The sequence below is a fragment of the Lathyrus oleraceus genome, chromosome 4 (assembly GCF_024323335.1).
Source record: "Lathyrus oleraceus cultivar Zhongwan6 chromosome 4, CAAS_Psat_ZW6_1.0, whole genome shotgun sequence".
Lineage (NCBI taxonomy): Eukaryota > Viridiplantae > Streptophyta > Magnoliopsida > Fabales > Fabaceae > Lathyrus > Lathyrus oleraceus.
In genome coordinates this window covers 224,168,819-224,195,844 of record NC_066582.1, presented here as the reverse complement: position 1 = coordinate 224,195,844, position 27,026 = coordinate 224,168,819, and positions in this window count along the sequence as shown.

The window sequence follows — 27,026 nt, the reverse complement described above, 5'->3', positions numbered from 1 at the left end:
CTGTCATGAGAAGATTTAATTGGAAAATAGTTTTAGAGTTTTCAAGATGTCCAAGCCCAGCTGAATGCTTCTATAAATAGGACATGGAAAACCTAATTTGTTACACAACCAATACTGAGCGAAATATTGAGAGAATATAAGGGTTTGTGTCTTCTTTAGTCGTGAGACTTGTAAGCCATTCAATTCATCCATAGATGATTGAATTGGTCTAATTTGTGGGTTGTAATTTGTCACTCAAAGCTTTTAAGAAAGAGTGTGTGTCTACTTGATCAAAGTTGTTAAGCAATATCAAGTGTGTGTCTACTTGATCAAAGCTGTTAAGTAAGATCAAGTGTGTATCTACTTGATTGAAACTGTGAAGTAAAATCAAGTGTGTGTTATTGAAAAGTGTTTTCTTTTCACAAGGAATTGTTGTTTAAAATCATAGGTGCGATTGAAGGGAAGTGAGTGGGTTCTCATATCTAAGAGTGCTTAGGTAGAAATTGCACGGGTAGAGATTAGGTGAGAAAGACTGTAACTTGTTGAAGTGTATGGAGAGTCTTTGAACTAATTCTATTTTAGTGAATTTCCTTCCTGGCTTGGTAGCCCCCAGATGTAGGTGAGTTGGACCGAACTGGGTTAACAATTGCTTATGTCTCTTGCATTACTATTCTTTATCTTTATCCTGTTTGTTTCACTCAGATATTAGTGTCGTGACATTACCTTCGACATCTCATATCTGATACCAGAATTTCAATCTGCATTCATATCATATCATAAGCATTTTTACATTATCTTAGGGCGAAAAATTGGGTTTTCTGTATTTAAGTCCCCTCAATCTCATCGAGACGAAGATCTCAATCTTCATATCTCTGAATTGAAGAAACTTAAATAGGAGCAGCTGTCATACCGTTATTTTTAACCCTAAGATCTGACAAGTCATTTGCATCATTGTATACAAACAAGATCACATCTTTGTCCTCTCCCTGTCTTCTTTGGGGTTGCCTTTTGTAGGGATCATCAAGCACCCCTTTATTAGTGTTCTATCTTTGTGATTATATGTTCATTTCTTATATAACCACTAACCAAAATAGAAAAAATAAGTTTTGTTTTCTTTAAATTTATTGCACAAGTTAGGACCTTTCATCAAGAGTATCAAGCAATGGTCCTCAGCTAGATTTTCTTTAATTCCTCAGCAAAGTTTGATCAACCACTGATTCTCACGTGGCTATCACTCAAAACACGATCTATAAGCTTCTCAAGCACATTTCAATCTCATTTGGATCAAGAGCATCTCAATGTTTTGTTGCTTATTTTCTCAAGAAAAGTCAAAGGTTCATGTGTTTATTTTCATGCCTTCTTCAATAAGTTAACTCGAACTTTGATAAATTAAATCAAGAGACATTCAAGGACACCTTATTTTGAGTTCATATGATCATCCATGTACCTTGAAATGAAAGAAAATCCCAAGTACACAAGTTTATTCCAAGAGGTTTGACCTAAACGTCAACATTTGAAGTCAAGGTTAAAAGGATCACAACTCCTTCAATTCTCAACATTTTTAATTGCTTCATTTTGCATATGATTCTTATCATTAACATTTACAACTTCTCTTTACATGACAAGAGTCAATTGGGCTTATAGGATCATCAAAAGTTTGGAGACATTATAGGTCACTTTTGGACTTTGTGAAATTTGACATATTTTCAAGTGGCTTTTTCCCAAGTTTTAAGGATTATAACCTCCTTAATTTTAAACATTTCAGGCTGATTCTTTTAAAAAAATATAATTTGTGATGCCCTCTACAATTTTTCTTCAAGGATCAAAGCCAAATTATGCTTGGAAGGCCATGGAATTCTCTGAGACATTATAGGTCATTTTCAGCCATTTGGGACTTAGAATTTTCTAAGTTACATGCTCGAGTTTTCATGCCAACTTCAACATGCCCTAACTTTGTGCTCAAGAATCTAAATGTAACCTTTCTTGGCACATTGTCATATTTTATATGATATCAACACATTGCAAGAAGAATTGGATTAAAAATCCTCCTGAGCAAGATGCCCCATTGAGTTGAACATGGTGACTTGGAACTGAAGAAATCACCACGTTCCAAAATTTGAACTTCACTAATCTTAATTGCAAGCCAAATTACCATACGTTTTGGACCTAAACATGTTTAACCAAGTCTCCAGAGGTTAATTGATTCTTAATACGCATCATTTGGCTGAGTTTTGATGGATTGCAAGTCACACTTTTCTCACTTTCTAATCCAATTCGTTTTGCATGAATTGAGCTTCATTCCACACGTATTTGGATCCCAACATATTCTTTATAAATAGATAAACGTATTACATTCATTTTCAAGCTTTCGAGAGCCAAGAAATCCATGTTTCACTCTGAAATATTTCCAAAAATTTGAATTATTGTGTTTTGATTTATAGCTTGTTTCAATCCAATTTCTTGATTCCATTAGCATCTTTGGTCTTTTATGAAGCTTTTGCAACAATTCCCAAGATCTAGGAACTTCTAAAGTGCTCTAACCAGATTGAGCTTCATCAACTTCTGATCACTATTTAGACAAGGTAGTTCTAAGCATCATTTGAACTCAAACAAATTATCACAATGTAGTCCTTCTCTCTCTGATTCTTCCCCCTAACTTACCTAATGTTGATTGATCGTGTTCATCATTTAATTTAATTTTTTATGGCTTGCTTGCTTTTAAAATTTTCCTGGAAATCCACATGCTCAGTTTAGATAAATGAATTTGGAGCATGAGGTTGATTTCGTGATGAGGAAATGATCACATTGGTGGTAGTCTCATGCTCTAAATTTTCTAAACGATGAAGCTAGGGTGAGGGATCATCAGTAAGACGAACGGAGTTATCTCAGTTCATCTGAGTTTGCTTACACGTTGGCAATTTGAAATATTCTGATTGATCGATTTTGAATTAGATCTCGTGTTTCATTTTTGCTAATTACCATCGCGCGCCCTAGCTTGATAGTTGTTAGATCTGCCATGTCAATTAATGAGGCCAGATCCAACGCTACGTGTTTTTTCTTATTTTTATTTCTTTTTCTTTTTTTCATTTTAAATTGCTTTTTCTTTTAAAATTCATATAAAAATCATTTTTCATCCAAAAAATCTCAAAATAATTTCTAAAATTTTCTTTTATTTTTCTTCTTCTGATTTTTATTTTTCAATATTTTACTTTTTTGATTTTCTATTTTTTCATGGACTTTCCCTTTTCTCTTTCGTTTTAATTAGTTTAAAAATACTTTTATGCATTTTTAAATTCTGGAAATTTTATTTTATGCTTGTTATTTTATTTCCAACCCTCTATAAATTTCTTGGTTATTTATTTGGTGTTTTGAAGGGATTTATGGATTTTATCTTTTATCTCCCTCTTAAAATTCTTTTTAAAAATATTTTTAATGCATTTTATATTTGTTTGACCTTTGTTGACTTTTGTTGGCGTTGGGTCTTAGTTGATTTGATCATTGGTCTCATGAAACTCAATGGACCTTGGGTGTTGATGGGGTGAAAATCCTAATCCACCAAAATGGATTATTGATTTTGATGATGACTTGATCAAGCCTTTGATCCAATTTGGGTGTGATATCTTTTGCCCTCTTCTTCTTCATCTCTTTCTTTTCCTCTAATCAATTGAATGGTTTGTTTCTATCTTGTTCATGATGCGTGTATTGATGCTTGATAAACTTTCATCATTTCAAATCTACCTCCTAATTGATCATGGATCATTTAAGGTACTTTGGAATGATGCATAAGTTTATCCTAAGTACTATGAAGTATTAATTGATGTAATGTACCACTCTCATAGCCTTTGTGCTTGATCAATTCTCTTTTCTTTTTTTGTGTGGCATAACTTTAGGAGAATGATTTACACATCATTTATCTAGCATGTATTAACAAAAACATTATTATTGACTGATCTCAGATAGTTGTGACTTCTACATAAGTCCAATTATTATTGCTTAACATAACGTTAAGTTTGTCTTGAATGCAAGTCATTTTCATAAGTCAGATTATAAGTCTCCTACTCCTCATGGTATTATGTGAAGGATATTCTATCCTTTTCATTTATGAGAGCTAGTGACATACTTGTTGATTTTATCCAAGTTGGAGCCTTTCTCATAGGTGATGTAGAGGTCCATATTTTCATACTTATGGGTGAATAGTTGAGTGTTCTCCAAAAAATGAAAAACCATCTTTCTCGTTTTGATCACTAACATCTCTTACTAACATTTTATTGGATTAACTTTACTTTAATGTCATTTATCTTATGCTTTTTATCCTTTTGTTATTTACTTTATGCTTTTATTTTAGCATATCATATCTATTGTTTATGTTTATGTTCTTTTTCCTGTATCCATTTGGACTTATTTTTTAAGACATTAATAAAGGATAACCCCCCTAAAATTGGTTCCTTTAATTCACGGACTTATGGTTACTATCCTTATCATTGTTGTGGAGTTATGGACTTAGAACTAGGACATTGACTCTTGCTTTGGGAGTTTGTGATTTGAGACCTTGGGATTCATCTGGTACCTTTGACTTTGGACTTCTTTTGAAGACTTGGCTTGATTATTTTGGTTTCATCTGACACATGGTTTATTTTTTGCTTATTTGGTTTGCACGAGGCTTAATCCAAATGAGGGAATTCTTGCTTAATTTATGTCATGAAGCTTTCTATCTCTTGGTTAGATCTTTCCTCCCTAGCTTTTACTTTTATGCTCTATGATAGTCTCTTTTTCCCCTTTCCTTCTTTGATTTTCAAAATCTCCTCTCCCTTTCAATACTTTCTTGTTTTAAAATTTGAACCACTTTCTTAATAAATCTTGACTTGTGTCAAGTGATTTTCAAATCCCTTTTCTTAATAAATGTTAATACATGTTAAGCATATTCAAAACCAATTTCAAAAGACTAAAAAATACATAACTCATTAAAACTATCTTTTGCCCTTTGTGCACTTTTTTCTTTTAAAACTCATTCTCAAAGTTTAGACATGAGTCATTTCCATAGTTGAAATATAATTCCCCTATCCCTATAGTATTGATGATAAATCTTTTCCACCTAAGAGAGATAATGGCATACTTATCGATCTTTATCCAAGTTGGAGCCCTTCTCTTTGGTGATGTAAAGTTCTCATACATGTGGGTGGCTAGTTGATATGTAGGCATGAGGCTTAGAAAGTCTTGGAAAACACAAAAATTATAAAAAAATATTTCTCTTCCCACTACAAGTGCTTCTTTGGGTTTTGTCTTCCCTTTTCATATACCTTCCCTTTGCATAACTAACCCCTGAACTCTTACCTCTGTTTTTATTAGTTTTATTTTATAACTTCTTTGGGTTTTGTTCATTCCTTTTCTCTTTCCATTGGAAATAATAAAAGCGCAGCGGCGACTCTTGCTTTATGAGTTAAGTTAATCAATAGCTTAATCTCAAAAAAATTACCGGTACAGGTGCTTCTTAACGCATCTAAATGGACACCATTTCATTGTAATCTTCCTCACTGATTATTTCAACCTGACCACCAAAGATATGGCCTGTACTAGTAAATGTTTTAGTTACTTAAGGGATTTGCTTGTTGTCAGATTGATCACTTGCTTTAACCAAGGATGTCTCATATCCTATCCCAAACTTGTCCTTCTTCTTGCACACCTCTATCAGCTTTCCATAACCTTGGGCATCCCTAGTATCTATAATATCTTTATCTCCTTGCCAAGAGGCCATTGTCAACTCAGGTTTTGGTGGTTCTGATATCTGTTGAATTGTCAATACATTTACCGCTTATAAGGATTGGAATGGTGTTTCAATAATTTCTCCTTCCACATCAATGAACCTGAAAGATGTCAGGTGGCTGACCATAATGTCTTCTTCACCTCCAATCACAATCATCTTGTCATTTGTAATGAATTTTAACTTTTGATGTAACGTTGAGGTAACTGCACCCGCAACATGGATACAAGGTCTTCCCAACAAGAAACTATAACCAAGATGAATATCCATTACTTGGAATGTAATAGTGAAAGTAGTCGGGCCAATTTTAATTGGCAGGTATACCTCCCAAATCACTGCTCGCCTGGAGCCATCAAACGCATTCACTATCAAAGTACTAGGCTTCATATCCACTTCATCTAAGGGTAACTTCACCAAGGTAGTTCTAGGGATGACGTTTAAGCAAAAACTTGTATCCACGAGAACTCTTGACACAACGGTATCCACATATCTTGGGGAGATATGCAAAACTTTGTTGTGATCTTTCCCTTTACAGGGTAGTTCTTCATCTTTGAATCCCAAGAAATTTTCAATAGTGACATTTGATATCACCTCATCAAATTGATCCAATGTGATATCTTTTATAATGTGAGCAACACTCATAACCTTCATCAATGAGTTTATATGTGCTTTAGAGTTAAATAATAGTGACAACATGGATATCTTAGAAGGAGTGTGCTTTAACTGGTCAACCACCTTGTAGTTACTCTTCTTAATCATCCTCAGGAATTCTTCAGCTTCTGTCTGATTTATGGTAGCTTTAGGAGTCAATGGCTCCTCTTGTGATTCCTTAATGTTAATAGATATTGGAATATCATGGACAATTTCCTTTCCTTTGGCTTTGGTAGCAGATTCAACAGTTCTTGGAGAGAATACGCGACCACTGCGAGTCATTCCCATAGGCCCCATAATAGATCTCACATTCAGTTCAATAATGATCAAAGGATGGTCCTTATATCTATGCTTAAAAGCTTTGGGCTCATAAATCCATGGTATTGCTTTCTCATTTTCATTTTAAAAAGGTGCTGGAAATTGAATAACCAACAACGTGATAAGGATTTACACGTTATATGCTTCATAAGGAATGTCTACTACAACTAGCTCTCTCCATCGTTGAGCATATTCTTTGAATGACTCTTTTTCCTCCATCTCCATGGTTTGAAACTGCATCTTGTCAGGTGCCATGTCGAGGTTATACTTGTATTGTTTCAGGGAAGCATCAGCCAAATCTTTCCAACTCTAGATCCGACATTACTCCAAGCTCATATACCACCTCAATGATTCCCCGCTCAAGTTGTCTTGGAAATAGTGTATGATTAGTTTGTCATTCTCAGTGTGAGCAACCATCTTCCTAAAACAAATTACCAAATGACTTCTTGGACAAGTTTGGCCTTTGTATTTCTCAAAGTAAGGAGTTTTGAATTTAAACGGGATGACCAAATTCGATAATAAGTGCATGTTCATAGCTGATGTACCAAAGATGTTGTTGCCTTCAATGGCATTGACTTTCTCTCCAAGGAGAGAAGTCTTTCCGCAGCGGGGTCTGGAAGAATTTTAGATCTTGGTGACTCAGGTATATAAAAATCTTTATATTGCTCATCTTCACCGACCTTAGATCCATGTTGAGCAGATGCATTAGAAGGTTCCATATTACCCACATTTCCTACATGTATATGAACATGGCCTCCTTCAGTACGAATAAAGATATCATCTTGATTGACCAAACCTGAAGTGCCAACCCGACTAACAATCTTTTTAGCCCCAACTTCCATTTCAACAACTCTCTCCCTTTGAGCAATTGCCATCATAGTTTTGACCAACTGGTCCACCTTCTCCCGGATAGCGTTGATACTTGTTCTCATTGGGACCTGATTTGCCTCAACTTGTTCAAGCGTCATCTTGTAGTTGTTGTGCGTATCATATTGGGTTTGATCAGTTAGCGTTGTTGGACAAAGGGTAAAAGGTTGTGTAAGGTTTGTTTAAAATGAAATGTATGATGTGCATTGAATGCACGTGGATGCAAAAAATGCTTTTTATGTTTTTAATTTTATTTTTAGGGAACCATTTCTAAAGGCTGTTGTTAGTAATCATTCAAAAGAGCATGAGATCAAGAAATAAAAGAAAGATTAATCCTTCATTCATTCATTTCATCCAAGTACGGAGTACAAAAGCGTAAAAGCCTGAACCAATATAAATCAAATACTAAATTTTTAAGGAATCATAAAAAAAGAGTACAAAAGCAGAAAGTCTCACAACAGGTTTTCGTGACTTGAGTTCCTCCAACTCAACTTTGAAGCTCTTCATCATTTATTCACATAGAAAAATGAAACTAATCATAGCAGGGTGAGCGTTATCTCGGTCTAACTCCTCTATAACATCCCTCAACTTCCAAGGCATATCTCCGGCTAACCAGTTATAGAACTCCACCAAACCATTGAGTTTTTCACGATACCCATCCCCATCCTTTTGCAGAAAGTCAATGGTGTTCTTGAAGACTTCATAGTCCTCAACCACATGCTCTCTTTCTTTCAGCCATATCACATTATCCTGATGAAATGCCTCAATTTTATCCTTTCAATGTTGAGCACACTCTCTGGAATCCTTGGTCTCTTGACACTTCTTGGGCCAAACTCTAGGTGTAACTCGAGAAGCTTCTGCAGCTCTTTCTTTAAGTCGGCGTTCATGTTCTACGTGAGCTTCCGAGTTATGGAGGGATATAGTAAGTTCTTTAAGTTTAGCTTCTAACTCTTCTCTCTCCTCTTTTTTCTCTTTTGTGGCCTTTCTCCATGATCAGTGTATTTTGATGCACATTCTTATATAATTGTACTTAGGCATTTATCTAGTTTATTTTACTTATTTTACTATTTTATTATGTTTTTAGATTTAATTTCATGTTTGCCTTTAATCTATTTTTGTTTGTTATTTTCAATTTTAGCGGTTATTAGATTAATGTCAACTGTTTGGATCATAACTTGAGCTACGGGATGCCGTTTTGCAATTTATGACATGCGCTGGAAAGCTAAGAGAAAGATCCACAACTTTTATGTTGAAGCCAAAAGCTTATTCAGAGGAAAGAAGTCTCAAATAATTCGTTGAAGTTTCGTACTTTAGGAAATATTTTCTTTTGGCCCATTTGTTGGGCCGAATTTTGGTTTTCCGACCCAGTTTGTATTATAAGTGAAACCCTTATTCTATTTAAAAGGGAAGTCGTGGTACTGTAGCAAATACACATTATTCATGATAACTTTTTGCTTTTGTGCGATCATGAAGAGGAACTAATCTTCTAGAATCAATCTGCTGTAACCAAATTTCCAAGGCTTTGAAGTTTTTATTCTATCAATTTAATTTCATTCTCTTTCAATTCTATTCTATGAAATTTCATTTTCTTAATCTATATTTTATGGAATGGTTTTGATTAAATTCGTATGATTTCATTCCTAACTATTAGTCGTCGTTTTCGTCGCTTTATCGTTAAATTGTGTTTGCTTAATTGACGATTGTATTGATCCGTTTGCTTAACTCGGAATATAGAAATATAAATATGTCACATATCTATTGCGCTTGTCAAATGAATTTGAATTAAATAGAGATCGAAGCCGCTTAGGGAATTGGTGGGTAAAAACCAGTGATTAGCCGGAAATCGAAAACAGTAGATTGACTTATTTTAGTCTTTTTTTTTCTAAGTCGACCACTAAAACATAAACCTCCCTTAAATTGATTTCATTAGGTTAACAATAATACAAGAATCCTTGCGATACGATACTCGAGTTATCGTTTCCGCTAAACTACAATTTTCTTATTACTCGTTTTGACACGTGTGCGACAACAGATCAAATTGGCGCCGTTGCCGGGGATTCTTGTAGATCTTAACCATTATTATAGTCTAACCATTATTATAGTTTTAGGTGTTGTGTTTTAGCATTTTTTTGCCCTAACTTTCTTGCGTTTTAGGATAAAAAAACAGTTTTTTTCTTAAGAAAATCGTCTTAAATTTTTTCGATTCTTTGTCGATTAACTAGGAAAAAATCAAGGATCAAAAACCCCTATTTAGGGGCTAAATAGGTGAAGTCATCCTAAAAACCCGAAATTCCTTATTTTTCTATTTTTTATGATTTTTTTTTTGTTTTGATAGTTTCAGAAAATTCCGAAACAATTCTCAAAAAATTCAATTGACATTATTAGATTAATTTTTGTATTTTTGTATTTTTTCCTTTTATTTTAATAGTTTTTTACGTATTTCAATTGTTTGTTCTTAATAGGGACATTGTCGGTATTTTCCTATTTGTTGCTGCATTGCTGAATTAGTTATGTGTTTTCTCATTGTTGATTTTTTTCTATTGAGTTTAATATGGCTGACCAAAGAACTTTGAGAATACTTGTTGCTCCTGATATGAATTACAATGGTTTATGTATTGAATATGTTGATGTTACTGTTCCTTTTGAGTTGAAATCTGGTTTAATACACTTGTTGCCAAGGTTTAGTGGTCTTGCAGGTGAGGATTCGCATAAGCATCTTAAAGAATTTCAGGTTGTTTGCTCTACACCATTGAGACCTGAAGGAATCACCGAAGATCACATCAAGCTGAGAGCCTTCCCGTTTTCACTACAGGGTGCTGCCAAGAATTGGTTATATTATCTTGAGTCGAATTCTGTCACGACTTTGAATGATTTGAAGAGAGTCTTCCTAGAAAGATACTTTCCTGCCTCCAGGGATGCATCAATCCGAAAAGAAATATGTGGTATTAGACAGGGAAATGAGTCATTGGCTGAGTATTGGGAGAGATTCAAACAATTAGTATCCAGCTACCCTCAACATCAAATTACCGAACAACTGCTTATTCAGTCTTTCTATGAGGGATTTTTACCAATGGATAGAAACATTCTTGATGCTGCTAAAGCCCTGATTGAGAACATGTCACTCAACTCCCAACAATTCACAACCAGAAATAATTCTATGGTCCAAACAAAAGGTGTGAATGACATTCAGGTTACCTCTTCCAACAAGGCTTTAGAAACCAGAATTGAAGAGTTTACTTCTTTAGTGAAACAAAATGGCAGTGTGTAAACCTCAAACAACATGTCCTATTCTTCAAGATGATTCGGTCACTCAGTTGCCTCAAGCATATGCAACTAACTTTTTCAACCAAAGCAACAATCAGAGAGGGTACAACATTCCTGACTTGTCCACCAACAAATATCATCCCAATTGGAGGAACCATCCAAACCTTCGATATGGAAACCAAAAGCCCAACCAATAACAATTAGTCATACCCCTTCCACAACCATAGACCACTCCCTAAGTCTCCACCTCTGCACCTTACGGACCTTCATTGGAGGATATTGTCAAACAAATGGCTGTTAACAATCTCTAATTTCAGCAATGAACAGATTCCAGTATTCAGACTTTGCAGACACAGATTGGACATCTTGCCACTTCGATGAATGTCATGCAGCAAGCCCAAGGATCAAACCAACTTCCTGCCCAAACCGTTGTGAATCCAAAAGGCCCTAATGCTAATGTGAGTGAAATTTCCTTGAGATCCGAGAAGGTAACAGAACCAGCCACAGGAAAAAATAAAAAATTCTTGAGGTAACACCTGAACCTTCTTCCGTTGTGATAGAAACTGAACCCTCTGTTGTGGTACAAATTGAAAAAGAAAAAGAGAAGGAGTATATGCCACAAGTTCCCTTCCCACATAGAATACTGAAAAATAAAAGGAATGGTGATGGAGACAAGGAGAGAGAGATTTTAGATGTGTTCAAAAAAGTGGCGGTAAACATTCCACTTCTTGATGTTATTAAGCAGGTTCCAAAGTATGCAAAATTTCTAAAATACTTATGCACAAGTAAGAAAAGGTTGAAGGGCAATGAGAGAGTAAATTTGGGCCGAAACATTTCAGCCCTTATCCAACCTAAACATTCACCTGAAAAAGCTACTGTTTCATCCCTCAATCAGGCCATACCCCAAAAGTGCAAGGATCCAGGAACTTTTTCTATTTCATGTACCATTGGGGATAGTAAATTCGACAATTGCATGCTTGATTTGGGAGAAAGCATTAATGTTATGCCTACTTCTGTTTATAATAACCTTGATCTTGATCCTTTACAACATACATGTTTAATCATTCAACTAGCGAACAAAAGTAATGCTCTCCCTATTGGAGTAGTGGAAGATGTTCTTGTTCAAGTTAATGACTTGATTTTTCCTGCAGATTTCTACATTCTGGACATGTATGGAGAAACAAATTCAAGCAGATCGCCCATCATTTTACACAGACCATTCATGAGAACAGAGAAAATAAAAATTGATGCCGACGATGGAACCATGTCCATGGAATTTGGTGACATTGTCGCAAAATTTAACATTTTCGATGCCATGAAACATCCCTTGGAGGAGCATTCTGTTTTTCATATTGAGTTGATCTCTGAGTTGGTTGATGACACTTTTTTTGAATTGTTTTCACTTGATTTTCCATCTCTATCTGAGTTTGATGATGTTTATTCATGTGATGATTGTACTGACACTAACCTTTGTGTTGTTTGTGCTGAGATTGATGATGCCTTGCAGGGTGATAGTATAAATGAAGTTGTTTATGTGGCTGAAGCTCTTGACATTCCGGCTTTCCCAAACATATCATCCATTGAACAACCACATTCTTTAGAGCCTAAACCACTTCCCGAGGATTCATATTATTCATCAAAGCTTCAACTTAAGCAGAAATATAAGAAGGTAATTGAATGGACCTTGGCTGACACTCATGATATTAGCTCATCCATATGTATGCATAGGATCTCACTTAAAGATGAAACAAAAGTAGTGAGGCAGCCCCGTAATCCTTTAATTCTTGATGTTGTGAAAAAGGAGATCATTTTCACGTTCCCATTCAACACTTTTACTTATAGAAGATACTTTTTTGATCCTGGAATACAAGGAAAATGCATTAATAAAAAATTCAAGGTCAATGGACACTACCCAAAGCTACTCCATGAGAACCCGATTTTGGAAGAAGAGACTGTAGAAGAGCTCCCTTTGGGAAATGCTGCTTATGCGATCATTTATCCGCCTTGACTCCTCTGGTGTGTTATTTCCTTTGTCTCACTCTTATTTTATATTTATGCTCTTTCATTGAGGACAATGTATGTTTTAAGTGTGGGGGAGAGAACTATTTATTTGTTTTGTTTCTTTGTTTTGTTTTCAGGTTTTCTCTGTTTTGGTTTTTATTTGCTTTCTTTAAAAAAATTACATGCTTTTTCCTTTGGTTTTTGAGTTACAATTATGAGTATTTTTCTTAGTTCTCTTGACTAAAGTCTTGGGGTGTGATGTGAAAAATTTGTTGTGCATATTTAGTATAATAGGTAAGACTAGACTCTAAATTTTATATCTTTAACAATAGATCATTAACCCTGGTGAGCTTTGAGCCTTATATGGATAACATATAAAAATCCATCTCTTTTTTTCTTATATGATTCACTCATGTATGTTGGTCTCTAGAACTTGAATTGACTCTTGTTGATGTTATTGTTTACTTGTGCACACTAATATGATAAAGGAAATTTTGTTTTCTTTTATTTTTTTAGCCAGTTAACCAAAAAGCCAACCCTAAAATAATTGCATCCCTTGTGTTGAAACCCCCTTGAGCCTATTATCTTTTTTATTTATTTTAAACTCATTACAAGCCGAGAAGTGAAAAACAATGTTATCACCCTATTCAAATGGTTGAAAGAGTCTTGTTTGGAGTTGTGTGAGATTGAGTAATTATGGTTGTAATATTTCAGAAGTTGGCAGAAAAAGAAAAAAAATAGAAAGAAAAAAAAGAATGAAAAAATAGAAGGATAAGAGGAAGAAAAAATAAAAGGAAAAGAGGAAGAAAAAAAAAGGAATTATGTTTGTAATATTTTAATACATGTCAATACATACTCCTTCAAAAAAAAAGAATAAAAAGAGGAAAGAGAAGAGAAAACAATTGTTATAAAGTTGTTCAAGTGAATGAAATATTTTGTAAATTCAACTCCCGCAGTTTCTTTCAAGTCTCTTTTATCTCTTTGAATTTTAGCCAGTATCCCTTAGGATTTATCTCACCCTTACCTTGGCCACGTTACAACCAAATAAAAGTCATTATGATCTCTATGTGCATGTATTTCAACTGTGGATGTTAGAGTCCTTTCAAGCTTAAGGTAGTACTAATTTTCATGTTGTGCTTTGAGTGTAAACAGTTAATCTAAACACTTGAGAGTTGAGTGAATTATATCCTTTGAGGATCTTACTGTTGTTGATGTACTTTTTGGTAATCTGTTTTTCTATTTGCTTTGAATGTCACAAAAAGTTGCTTACTAACACCATATTCTTGAAGCTTAGACTTAGAATTATGCTTATACCTTGTATCTTGAAAACTTTTAGAAGTGCATGCTCTGTTTTCTTTCCATTTGTTTTGAAATTGTAATTTTGCTCGGAGTGCAAAACTTCAAGTGTGGGGGAATTTGATCAACGTATTTTGATGTACATTCTTCTATAATTATACTTAGGAATTTATCTAGTTTATTTTACTTATTTTACTATTTCATTATGTTTTTAGATTTAAGTTCATGTTTGCCTTTAATCTATTTTCGTTTTCTATTTTCAGTTTTAGCGGTTATTTGATACATGTCAACTGCTCGGATCATAACTTGAGCTACAGGATGCCGTTTTGCAATTTCTGACATGCGTTGGAAAGCTAAGAGAAAGAGCCACAATTTTTATGTTGAAGCCAAAAGCTTATTCGGAGTTCAGACATCTCAAATAATTCGTTGAAGTTTCGTACTTTAGGAAATATTTTCTTTTGGGCCATTTGTTGGGCCGAATTTAGGTTTTCCGCCCCAGTTTGAATTATAAGTGAAACCCTTATTCTATTTAAAAGGGAAGTCGTGGTACTGTAGTAAATACACATTATTCATGATAAAATTTTGCTTTTGTGCGATCATGAAGATGAACTAATCTTCTAGAGTCAATCTGCTGTAACCAAATTTCCAAGGCTTTGAGGTTTTTATTCTATCAATTTAATTCCGTTCTCTTTCAATTCTACTCTTTGAAATTTCATTTGCTTAATCTATATTTTGTGGAATGGTTTTGATTAAATTCGTATGATTTCATTCCTAACTATTAATCGCTGTTTTCGTAGCTTTGTCGTTAATCGCTGTTTTCGCTGCTTGATTGACGATTGTATTTATCTGTTTGCTTAACTCGGAATATAGGAATATAAATTTTTCATATATCTACTGTGCTTGTCAATCGAATTTGAATCGAATAAAGATTGAAGTCGCTTAGGGAATTGGTAGGTAAAAGCCAGTGATTAGCCGGAAATTGAAAACAGTAAATTGACTTATTTTAATCTTTTTTTTTTGCTTTGTTTTCTAAATCGACCCCTAAAACATAAATCCCCCTAAAATTGATTTCATTAGGTTAACAATAATACAAGAATCCTTTCGATACGATACTCGAGTTGTCGCTTCCGCTAAACTACAATTTTCTAATTACTCGTTTTGACCCGTGTGCGACAACGAATTAAATTGGCGTCGTTGTCAGGGATTCTTGTAGATCTTAGCCATTATTATAGTCTAAGAATTATTATAGTTTTAGGTGTTGTGTTTTAGCATTTTTTTGCCCTAACTTTCTTGCGTTTTGGTTTTTTGCGTTTTAGGATAAAAAAAACTATTTTTTTAAAGAAAATCGTCTCAAATTTTTCGGATTCTTTGTCGATTAACTAGGAAAAAATCAAGGAGAAAAAAACTCTATTTAGGAACTAAATTGAGGAAGTCATCTTAAAAACATGAAATTCCTTATTTTTGTATTTGTTATGATTTTGTTTATGTTTTGATAGTTTCAGAAAATTCCAAAAAAAATCTCAAAAATTTTAATTGACGTTATTAGATTAATTTTTGTGTTTTTGTATTTTTTTCCTTTTATTTTAATAGTTTTTTACATATTTCAATTGTTTGTTCTTAATAGGGACATTGTCAGTATTTTCCTATTCGTTACTGCATTGCTGAATTAGTTATGTGTTTTCTCATTGTTTGTTGATTTTTTTTATCGAGTTTAATATGGCTGACCAAAGAACCCTGAGAGAACTTGTTGCTCCTGATATGAATTACAATGGTTTATGTATTGAATATGCTGATGTTACTGTTCCTTTTGAGTTGAAATCTGGTTTAATACACTTGTTGCCAAGGTTTAGTGGTCTTGCAGGTGAGGATCCGCATAAGCATCTTAAGGAGTTTCAGGTTGTTTGCTCTACACCATTGAGACCTGAAGGAATCACCGAAGATCACATCAAGTTGAGAGCCTTCCCGTGTTCACTATATGGTGCTGCCAAGGATTGGTTATATTATCTTGAGTCGAATTCTGTCACGATTTGGAATGATCTGAAGTGCCAACCCGACTAACAATATTTTTAGCCCCAACTCCCATTTCAACAACTCTCTCCCTTTGAGCAATTTCCATCATAGTTTCGAGCAATTGGTCCATCTTCTCCCGGATAACATTGATACTTGTTTTCATTGTGACCTGTTTGGCCTCAACTTGTTCAAGCGTCATCCTATAGTTTTTGTGTGTATCATATCGAGTTTGATCAATCACAGTTGTTGGACAAAGGGTAAAAGGTTGTGTAACTTTTTTTTGAAATGAAATGTATGATATGCATTGAATGCATGTGGATGCAAAAAATGCTTTTTATGTTTTTAATTTTATTTTTAGGGAACCATTTCTAAAGGTTGTTGTTAGTAACCATTCAAAAGAGCACGAGCTCAAGAAATAAAAGAAAGGTTAATCCTTCATTCATTCATTCCATCCAAGTACGGAGTACAAAAGCGTAAACGCCTGAACCAATACAAATCAAATACTAAATTTTTTAGCAAGCATAAAAAAAGAGTACAAAAGCAGAAAGTCTCACAACAGGTTTCCGTGCTTTGATTCCTCCAACTCCACTTTGAAGCTCTTCATCATTTATTCACATAGAAAAATGAAACTAATCATACCAGGGTGAGCGTTATATCGGTCCAACTCCTCGATAACATCCCTCAACTTCCAAGGCATATCTCCGGCTAACCAGTTATAGAACTCCACCAAACCATTGAGTTTTTCACGATACCCATCCATATCCTTTTGTAGAAAGTCAATGGTGTTCTTGAAGACTTCGTAGTCCTCAACCACATGCTCTCTTTCTTTCAGCCATATCAGATTATCCTGATGAGATGTCTCAAGTTTATCCTTCCAATGTTGAGTGCACTCTCTGGATTCCTTGGTCTCTTGATACTTCTTGGGCCAAACTCTAGGTGTAACTCGAGAAGCTTCTGCAGCTTTTTCTTTAAGCCAGTGTTCATGTTCTACCTGAGCTTCCGAGTTATGGAGAGAGATAGTAAGTTCCTTAATTTTAGCTTCTAACTCTTCTCTCTCCTATTTTTTCTCTTATGTGGCTTTTCTCCACCATTACTCATTCTTTTGACACTCCTTTTTAGTATGCTTTAGCTGCTTATTGATGGTTTCCAAGCAAAGGTCGGCTTGCTCTAAGCCTACCTTGGAGTTTTTCTTCTTGTGTTCTTCCTTGTTTGTTATTTCCTATCTCTCTTAAAGTTGTGTCTTTTTCCTCTCTAGCTCCCACTTCATCTCAATCTTCTCATTAGTGATGTGGTAGAGGTTCAACTGCAACTCTTCATTTTTTTTCTTCAATTTAGAAATTATGGCTTTGAGATTCTCGGCATCCTCTATAGGAATATGTGTGGGATTTGGTAGGCTAGAGCACTTGGGAGGCTCATAAGAATATGAGCTTATCTTTCTTTGGAAGGTCCAAGATATGTTCAACTTCTTCCAAAGTCGGTGCCAATTTGTAATCCTGGAAATTAGAATACCTCATAGGAGAATCATAAAACTGGGATAGAGTTGGAAGAACCCAAGGACACAATGGTTCTAAAGGTCCTCAGAATCATGGATAGAGGTTGAGAGTACTATTTCCATAACGAATAATCGTAAGACAACAATACTCCCAATGTATCTCATCTGAGTGAGGTTCTCATGCCAACCTAACGAGTCCTAAATCTCGCAGGCTAAACACTACACACCCACTATCCTAACTTAGGTTTTCCTCAGACTAGGGTACAAAGCCTATCTCATGAAGCCAATAATCAGAGGTTCCCCACAACATCATAAGAACAAATAACAAATGTCAAATAACAATAATACAATGAGATAAGGGAAAAAAAGATAGAAGAAAACAAGTCAATAAAGTAAACATTATTGCAAATTGAACTAAGTTAGGCTTGACTCTCTCTTGCATGTTGCATAATCCTAACCTATCGCATCTCAAGAAATACGATCATTCGCGATGGTTGTGGAAAAATTGGTTTGAACAGAGTCGGCACCGAACTTTATTTATTCCAAAGAAAGAAAGAGAAAATATCGATAAAACCCTTAGAAGATGAAAATGGTCGTCACAACCAAATTCAGGGTTCGGGAGCCAATTATGCAAGGGGAAGGTAATAGCACCCCTCATGTCCGTTGTACTCAACGGGAACCTTTTAGTCAAATTTGTGATTGAATGATAGCTATTGTTAATCTGTTTTCTTCGAACTATTTTTATTAGGGTGCTTGACAAGATTACGGGTCTCGCTCCAATATATCCTCAGGTGAAATAAGGAACTCAAATATTCGTAGTTGGGGGGGGGGGGGGGGGGGAAGGCTATAATTTTTTTGTTTGTGTTTTTTTATGAACAAGTATTTAGAGCGTGTTCTAATGGATAAACATTGACTTGTCTTTTCTAGGCTGAGGCTTAAGCACTAGTTTGTATAAGCCTTAGAAATAACTAAACGTTGTTCTTTTGAAAAGATTTTAGTTGTTAATTGCACGGGGGTGAGAAATTACATTAATGTGTTGGATATCTTGAAATTGAAGACAGTTATCCAAATAGGGAGCTCTACAGTAGTGTTCAGATAATCAGAGACTAAGGAGGGTTTAAACCCAGTTAGTCTTTTTTCTTCTTAAGCATTATGAGAGTGTGTGTGGCTAATTATGTCATGGTTCATTAACAGAAGACGATTATTCACACAAGGAGCTCTACGATAGTGCACAAATAATCGGGGAAGGAGAAGGTCTACACCACCCTTCCTTTTTCTTCTATAGGAGAACAAAACTTAATTCTAATAATTAAAGTGTTTTTTAGAGTAGAAGTCGAATATTCGGACATAGAGCTCTACATCATTGTCCAAACATCCGAGGAAGGAGTAAGGTCTAAACCCAATCCTTCCTTTTTCATCCAATTATTGTAAAAATAAGATAATAAGTGCTTTTATTTAATTTAGAAAAATCGCACTCGATATTGATCGAGGTTTTTATTTGCATTTATGGATGAATTTAGGGTATATTTGTCTAATAAGGGTAAGATAAAACAATAATCACAAGCCCGTACAGACAAGCATGCTAATCAATCACATAATCAATTAATTAAAATCTAATAAGTCTCATAGTAAGAAAGCCCAAGAGTAAGCTAACTGATGTTGATGGCGATGTTAAAGTCGATCAACTTACAAAGGTGTTGAAATGGGCTCAACATTGAATCGGGAATTATTTGATTTTTTTAAAAATGGTTTAATATGGTTTTAATGCTTGAAGTGATTAACAATTGGATATCATAATAAAAATAAAACACAATACATGGCTTAGATGAAATGAGAAATCACACAAATGAATAGATTGATCCAGCAAAAGATAAATAACTCAACCAAATTCTACATAAACAATTGAATAGTTAACTAAATTAAATTAAATAAAAAGAATAGGATTAGCTAAAATATTAATCAATTGAATAAAATAATTTTTTAACTAAATTAAATAAATCCATTTAAATATTTACATGAAAAATAGAAAACAAAAGAGAAAATAAAATAACATATAAAAAAAGAGAAAGGCAAGTGGCCTTTGAACTAAAACAAGCCCAAATGGGGTACACCAAGAAGCAATGGTGGGGGTACAGAAAAGTAAATTAGTATAGGCCCAAGCCAGGAAGCCCACACAGATAGGGAGAGTCCAACGGACTCCCAGTCATACATGTTGACCAGGAGAGACAAACTAGACCATCAGATCCGATGATCTAACTTGGTCAACGAGATTTAAAGGTGATGGGATGAGCAGGAGCGTGGTAAAGGGTGGGGAGTCAGCGTGTGGGATCAAGGAAAGGTTACAGAACCAGTGACAAACGTCTCAATGGTGGGGACACTTATCACCACAGTGTCATCCTAACAACACATATTAAACATAAAACCTTAATAAGATTAGCTCACTTCAAGATTTCTCTCTCTCTCTCTCTCTCTCTCTCTCTCTCTCTCTATATATATATATATATATATATATATATATATATATATATATCTTTCTCTCTCTTCACACAAACTAAACGAAGACGCTCTACAATTTCTCCGAGCCACCCTTACTCGAGAAGCGACGATGCACGACGGCCACCACCGTCTTCTCCGACGGATTCCTCCTAAACTATGATAAACCAAACACCAACCCCCATTAATTTTGGATGAGGATCGCGAATCTGGCCTCAAACAACTTAAAAACTCAACCAGACACCCTAGATCAGAGATTGAATATGAAAATCCTAACCTACATAAAACAAAATTAAATCACCAAACTCACGCAAATCAAGAAATTTCAAGAAGGATATGGATTAGCGGAGGGAGCTCTATACAGTGGTAACCATAAAATGGCGAGAGGGGTTCAAAAGTTACCTAATCCAAGCTAGTCCGATGCAGCTCCGGCGATGGCACGAAGGTAAGTGTTTATTACTTTCGATCTTTTCTCCTTCTTTTCTTCTACCTTTTATTTCTTCTCTACTTTATGTTGTTTGTGTTTTGAGTATATGGAGTTAGGCCAAGCTCAACCATCTTAGAGTTTCATTGTGAAACTCTAAGATTTTTTATGATAATTTGAGATTTAGGTAAGGTTTATGATGGATTTTGGGCAGAGTAACAATGTATGGATCCTCTCCCTTTGTGAATAGCACAGTGTCTTATTTATAGGAGGTGAAACGGGAGAGGTGAAGTACGTGTGTATTTCTAAAATTTGCTTAGATATTTTACTTGGCTCGTGTGAAAATTTGAGAAAGAGGTGAGCTGGAGATATTCCTGAATCAAACCGTTAGAGAGGTTTTCAGAAATCCCTGATTTTATGAGATGGTTTGTGAGCAGAATTGCAACAAATTCCTTTGTCTGAAGAATGTTTTTTCGTGACTTGTACCTTCTTTTGCTTCTATGATTTTGTGTGGTCCCCAATTACTAATGCTGTAAAAATGTTAAGTGTGACCTACTTTGATTTTTGATACAATCACATACTTGGATTAAATTGAAGCTCTCTTATTTTTGGATTTTAACTCTTGCTTGAAAAGAATGATATGGTCGTCTGTGATGTATTTTAACATTGAGTCCATTTTTGAATGTTATGGAAGGTCTTGGCATATGGATGATGCCTACCTTTGTTCTTCTTTTGCCTTTGGTTGCTATAAACTTGAAACATATCGTAGTGAGACTTGTTTGGTGATGCTTTGGACTAACTTCTCCCTCTTTTTTAATAGGTCCCAATGAAAAAAGTGGAATTAATGTGAAGAGTGATTGATTAAATATGGCTTAATGTGGAAGTTTGAAAAGGTAGTTTGATGATGCGCAAATAGAATTCTGAAGATTAGGGATAGGTTGATGTCACAATGAATAAAACATTCCAAATATAACTTAACATAATTCGTAATTCAAATGCTAGCATTTTCTTTGTAGTTCTAGGCAATTTTCAATGTATTATTGAATGTAACCTTTGGAGGACAACTTTAAAAGTCAATGTTTCTACTTGAATTTTGGATCAATAAACCTTTAGGCTCCAAATGACTCCCTAAGTGAAAACATAACTTTATAAATAGAATAATGAAATGCACTTATCGCTTGATTATGCTTGAAATTGGAAGTCAAACACATGTGATGAATAAAGAATGACTCGTTTTATCGGTTTAGTGAATAACTCCTTGTTCTAATCCATCACATGGGTTGTTCCTAATTATTGCCTCTAAACATTTATAACCTCATTATAATTAGTTTAGTTAAGCCAAAACCAAAGTTTTTGAAATTGGATATTACATTTATCCCATCATACATTACTAATATAGAACATGCACCTCATGGTGGGTAAAATCTATATAATTAGATACTAGTCTTGATGAGTGCTAAATATTAGATAACTTAAACTTAATATTTTTTTGAGAGAATTTCTGATTAATTTGATCACAATGGATTATTTATCATATAAATCGTCTCTCACATGTATCAATATTCATATAAAATGTTAGGTTATGCTCCATAGCGCAATTGATCCCTCAAGTCAAGGAGAAAACCTAAACTAAACCTAAGAAAGATTTAGGCTTCTCAAACCAAGAACTCCTTGGCGTCCTCCTTTGATATTTTCTTCTTTTCTTTCTTCATTACATTAAAATTAAGGAATAATCGTTTTATATACAAAAGAGTGAGATGAGAAAATAAATTACACATAGAGAATAGAGAAAGATCAACATGCAAGTTGTATTAAAAAATCCCAAAACAAAGAAAAATAAAAACTAAGGACATAACCGCTCACCACAAGATAAGAATAATAAAAACCACTTTACTATAATTGTTATTAAATTAAGTTAATTAAAAAAATTAAAATAAACATTTAGATAGATTACACTACACAGAATTACCCAAGGATTTCATTGTTGGTACAACACTTGATGCATTTTGAAAACCCTATTAGCCAAACTTTTACATCGTTATAAAACCTAATCATATGACTCATGGTAACACAACCCTTACACCACCATAAACCCTTATGAAATATGCCATACCATTAAAAATATAATGATTAATTATTCAATATGACTAATCGAAATTTCGTTACTTCACCATACAAACATTATATTCTAAAGTATAATTAACACTGATCATTCAAATGTATAACAATCATTACACTAATCACATGGATGAAGTGTATCAAATATATTGATGTTGCACCTGAATTATTTAAATTATATATAAATTGAAGAACATATTTTTATCATTATGGATGACCGAAGTATCATTGCTTCACCAAACAAACATTGAATTCCAAAGCATAGTCAACATCGAACATCCAAATTTTACAAACATTAAGTCAATATTTAATTCCTATATTAATATTTAATTCGTTTTGTACATTTAATAAAATTAAAATAAAGGTAGAAAGCAAATAATTGTCTAACTCATGATTTACTAAGTGACTCTGATACCACTTAAGGGAAATCACGATTAAAACATGCATCATAATATTTTCATTTAGGCGATCCTTACGAATGGGAATGACCAATGATAGAATTGTAATATATCTTATGGCGATTAACCATTGGTGCAAAACCGAGAATGATCACAAGCGTTAAACAAACAACAATACCTCTACTTAGTCCACATAAACAAGTGCCTTCAATCTTAGTACTAGCTGTTATGAATAAAAAATTTTAGAGAGGGAGAGAGAGAAGTGAAATTAGGGTTTCACAAATCGAATTTGGTCAACCAAGAAAGTGCTTGTGTTGGCTGCAAGCTGAACAAGCCCACTAAACATACTGTACCTTATGGTGTACTGTATTTCACTTAATTTCATCGTCTCATACAATGTTCCATATTTTACTTAAGTACAATGTATCTTACAATGCTCTTTATTGACTTAAGTACATTGTACTTTATAGTGATCCATATTGCGCTTAAGTACACTGTACATTACAATGTATTAGATTCCTTTAATTAACGACATTGTATTGTAAGACAACATAATAAAATAATTAAGCTTCAATTATTTATTTTCTCCCATCAATATATCCTTATTGTGTAACTTTGTAGGTTATCGTGATGTTAGCAATTATATTAAATCATATTTAATATATTAAATAGGGATTGATATCTAGCAACACATCACTATTACCAAAGTCACTCAATTATCATGTGATACGAAAAAACTTTTATGCGATATTGTTTTGTGTATAACTATCATTTTCCCCTCATATCGATATTGAACACAAGGCATAGACTATATCACCCTTGTCTAGGTCAATATTTGACCTTCATACATTTACCTTGTTACGTAGGATAGATAAATTCTATCTAGGTCACTTATGTCCCTCGTCATGATTTGTGGAGTATCCATCAACTATATTTGTGGTCATCCTATTAAGGACAATATTAGATCGACAATAAAGTCCTTGACTCCACATCTAGTGTCAATAGTGGTTTCTAGTCGAAGGGTTGTATAAACCACTATCACCTTGAAAATAACTTATGACATTTCTATAATATCTATGTAGTATTCTCATGATTGGTCAATCCAGTATAAATATTAGTCATAATATTTATATTTATTTGAATGCTTGATAATTCTTTATCCATGATCCGTAATATGTGATCATTAATCTATCCACATAATAATAGCAATGCTTTAATGTTATTCCACTTCACAATAAAACTTGACCATTGCTACTTTAAGAATAATGTCCTTAAGTTTAATGGCGTCTCATGATTAAGTCACAATTGATGCTTCATCAAATGGACTAGCTATTCTAGGGGTTCTTTATTTTGAAAATAATAAGAATAATAAAGAAATGTCTTATTATTATTATTAATAGATAATTCGATCCAAGTATCAAGTTAAACTATTGATCTCTAGGAACTACACCAATAATTATCGGTCGCCCCACTTTCAACATCACAAAGGTCGTCCTATCAACACTATCTAACTAGAGTTGGAAAAAACACCCGAGCCTACCATGAATGGGATGAAAAGCACGAAAAACTAAAAGGCTTAAATAAAAAAGTAACGTCCGTTTATTATCCAGGATTTTTCCTCAACTTGATGAGACCTGAAGTTTAACCGAACTAACCCGATTTACCGGTATCCCGCTTATTTTATAAATAAAAAAAGACAATTCTGTTTTAAGGGAAACACTACTACAAAAAAACACTTATCACAACGGTTGGAAAATGGATACCACCACGCTGGACCAACTGTTGTGTGGTAAGTTGTGAATGTATATATGATATTTTCCACCACGATCATGTGACCGTGATAATAAGTCAAGTAGTGTTCTACCTATCACAATTGTTACTTTAAATAACCGTTGTTGTATATCTCAACCTATCACAATGGTTATTTTAAACAATCGTTGTTGTATGTCTTTTAATAAAATAAAATAAAATACAGCAGTAGAACAACAACAACAACAACAACAACAAGAACAACAAGAACTCCAACAGGAACAACAAGAACAAAAACAACAACAATAACAACAAGAAGAACAAAAAGAAGAAGAAGAAGAACAACAACAACAAAACAAAAAAAAAAAACATCAACAAGAACAACAATAACAAGAACAACAAGAATAACAACAACAACAACAACAATAAAAAAGAACAACAAGAACAACAACAAATAACATTGCTAACTTGAATCCTTGTTTCCTTATCTCATTCAAGTTGGAGAAGAGGTGATGAAGTTCTGAAGTTTGTTAATGAAAGAAATTATGTTTTCGAGTTTTGTTTATGTAAGAAACGATGTTTTTGAGTTTAGTTTAATGGAGAAATTAAGTGTAATAAATGGAAGAAGATGTTTGGAGGTAGAACATGAAGTTCGTCTAAGTTGGAAATTCATCTAAGTTTTTGGTTTCAGGTGGATCACTAAGCATACAAGGAATTAATATCAAGCAATTCAATCAAGCATACAAGGAATTAATATCAAGCAATTCAATCATTACATACAATACAGTAGTCCCAAATTGCACAAACGTATGTCACAAAAGAATATAATACAACAAAGGTGAAAAGTAGGCAAAACCCACTAGGGGTGTTTTCCCCAGCAGAGTCGCCACTTTTCTGTAGCGGGGTATTCGTTACCATTGGAGATATTGACTAAATCCAAGGTAAATCATACAAAGTCGAGTCGCCACCGCACTTCTATTTATCCAAAGGAATGGTTAGAAAGCGAACAAAAACCTAAAAGTTTTAACAAAAACTAGTAAAAGAAACAAAGATCTGGGTAAGGGGGTTGGTTATGCAATGGGAAGGTGTTAGGCACCCAAAACATCCTAGGTACTCCTAGGGAGCCCTTTTCACACTTGTTGCAACGGTTATTGTTTTGTGAAAATTTTATTTGTGCAAACATGATTGAAGAGATGAGAAGAGAATATACAAGTTATTTACATTTTGTGTTTGGATGGATAAACCCATTGCCTATGTACCCTCTTATAAAAAGATTAGGATCTAGTTCGGGGTAAAAATCTCAAAACAAATGAGTGGATTGATTGGTCCAAAAGCCTTAAGGTCTTTTGTTATCAAAGGGAGAAAACTCAACCTAAAACCACATGTCCACCATGTGAGGATAGCTTCAACATGCTAGTGAGGGGTTAACCCTATAATAAGCATGGAAGGCTCATTGTCCATCACTAAGGATATAGGTGAGTATTACATCTACCACAAAGATAACTCAAACCTAATAGCTAAAGGTTATGGAAAATTTTGATTAAGAAAGTGGCTATTGAAACCACAAAAGAAATTTGAATGGGTTATATTTACCAATTAGAAGTATATACAAAAGATGGTCAAAGTTGACTTAAAGATTCAATTCAAAATGAGTGTTATGAAAAGAAAGTTTGAAAATCAAAAGCATAAGGCTTAGGTTTCTAATGTTGAAAACAAAGTCAAATGTTTGCACAAAAAGAGTTTTGGCTTGGGTTAGGGTGGAGAGATGAAGAATAGGGGGTAAGTTCTAAAGAGAACAAAAAGGTGAGGGATAAGAAATGAAAACACACTAGGAGTTCCTCTCTTGAGATCATATTGATGATCCAAGTAGATCCCATCCTTTAGAATAAGCAAGCACAAAGCATAAGCGATCAAATAAGTCTCATAAGAGATCCTCAAAGTATCTTGTACCTCACTTGAATGAACATGGTAATGATCCCACAATTAAGCTCAAAAATGGAAACTCCTAGTTCAAGAGCACACACATCAAAAGTTCACAAGTAACCAAACATCACACACTATATCCATACAAGAGGCTCAAACAAATGGGTGGGCTTTAGTCAAGAGGGGTCATGTCAACCTCGACAAACAAGCCAAACTGTAATGGGTAGGCTATAGCTCTTAACCACTAACATTGAACGTTAGGGTGAAGCTGATCAAAATGGAAAT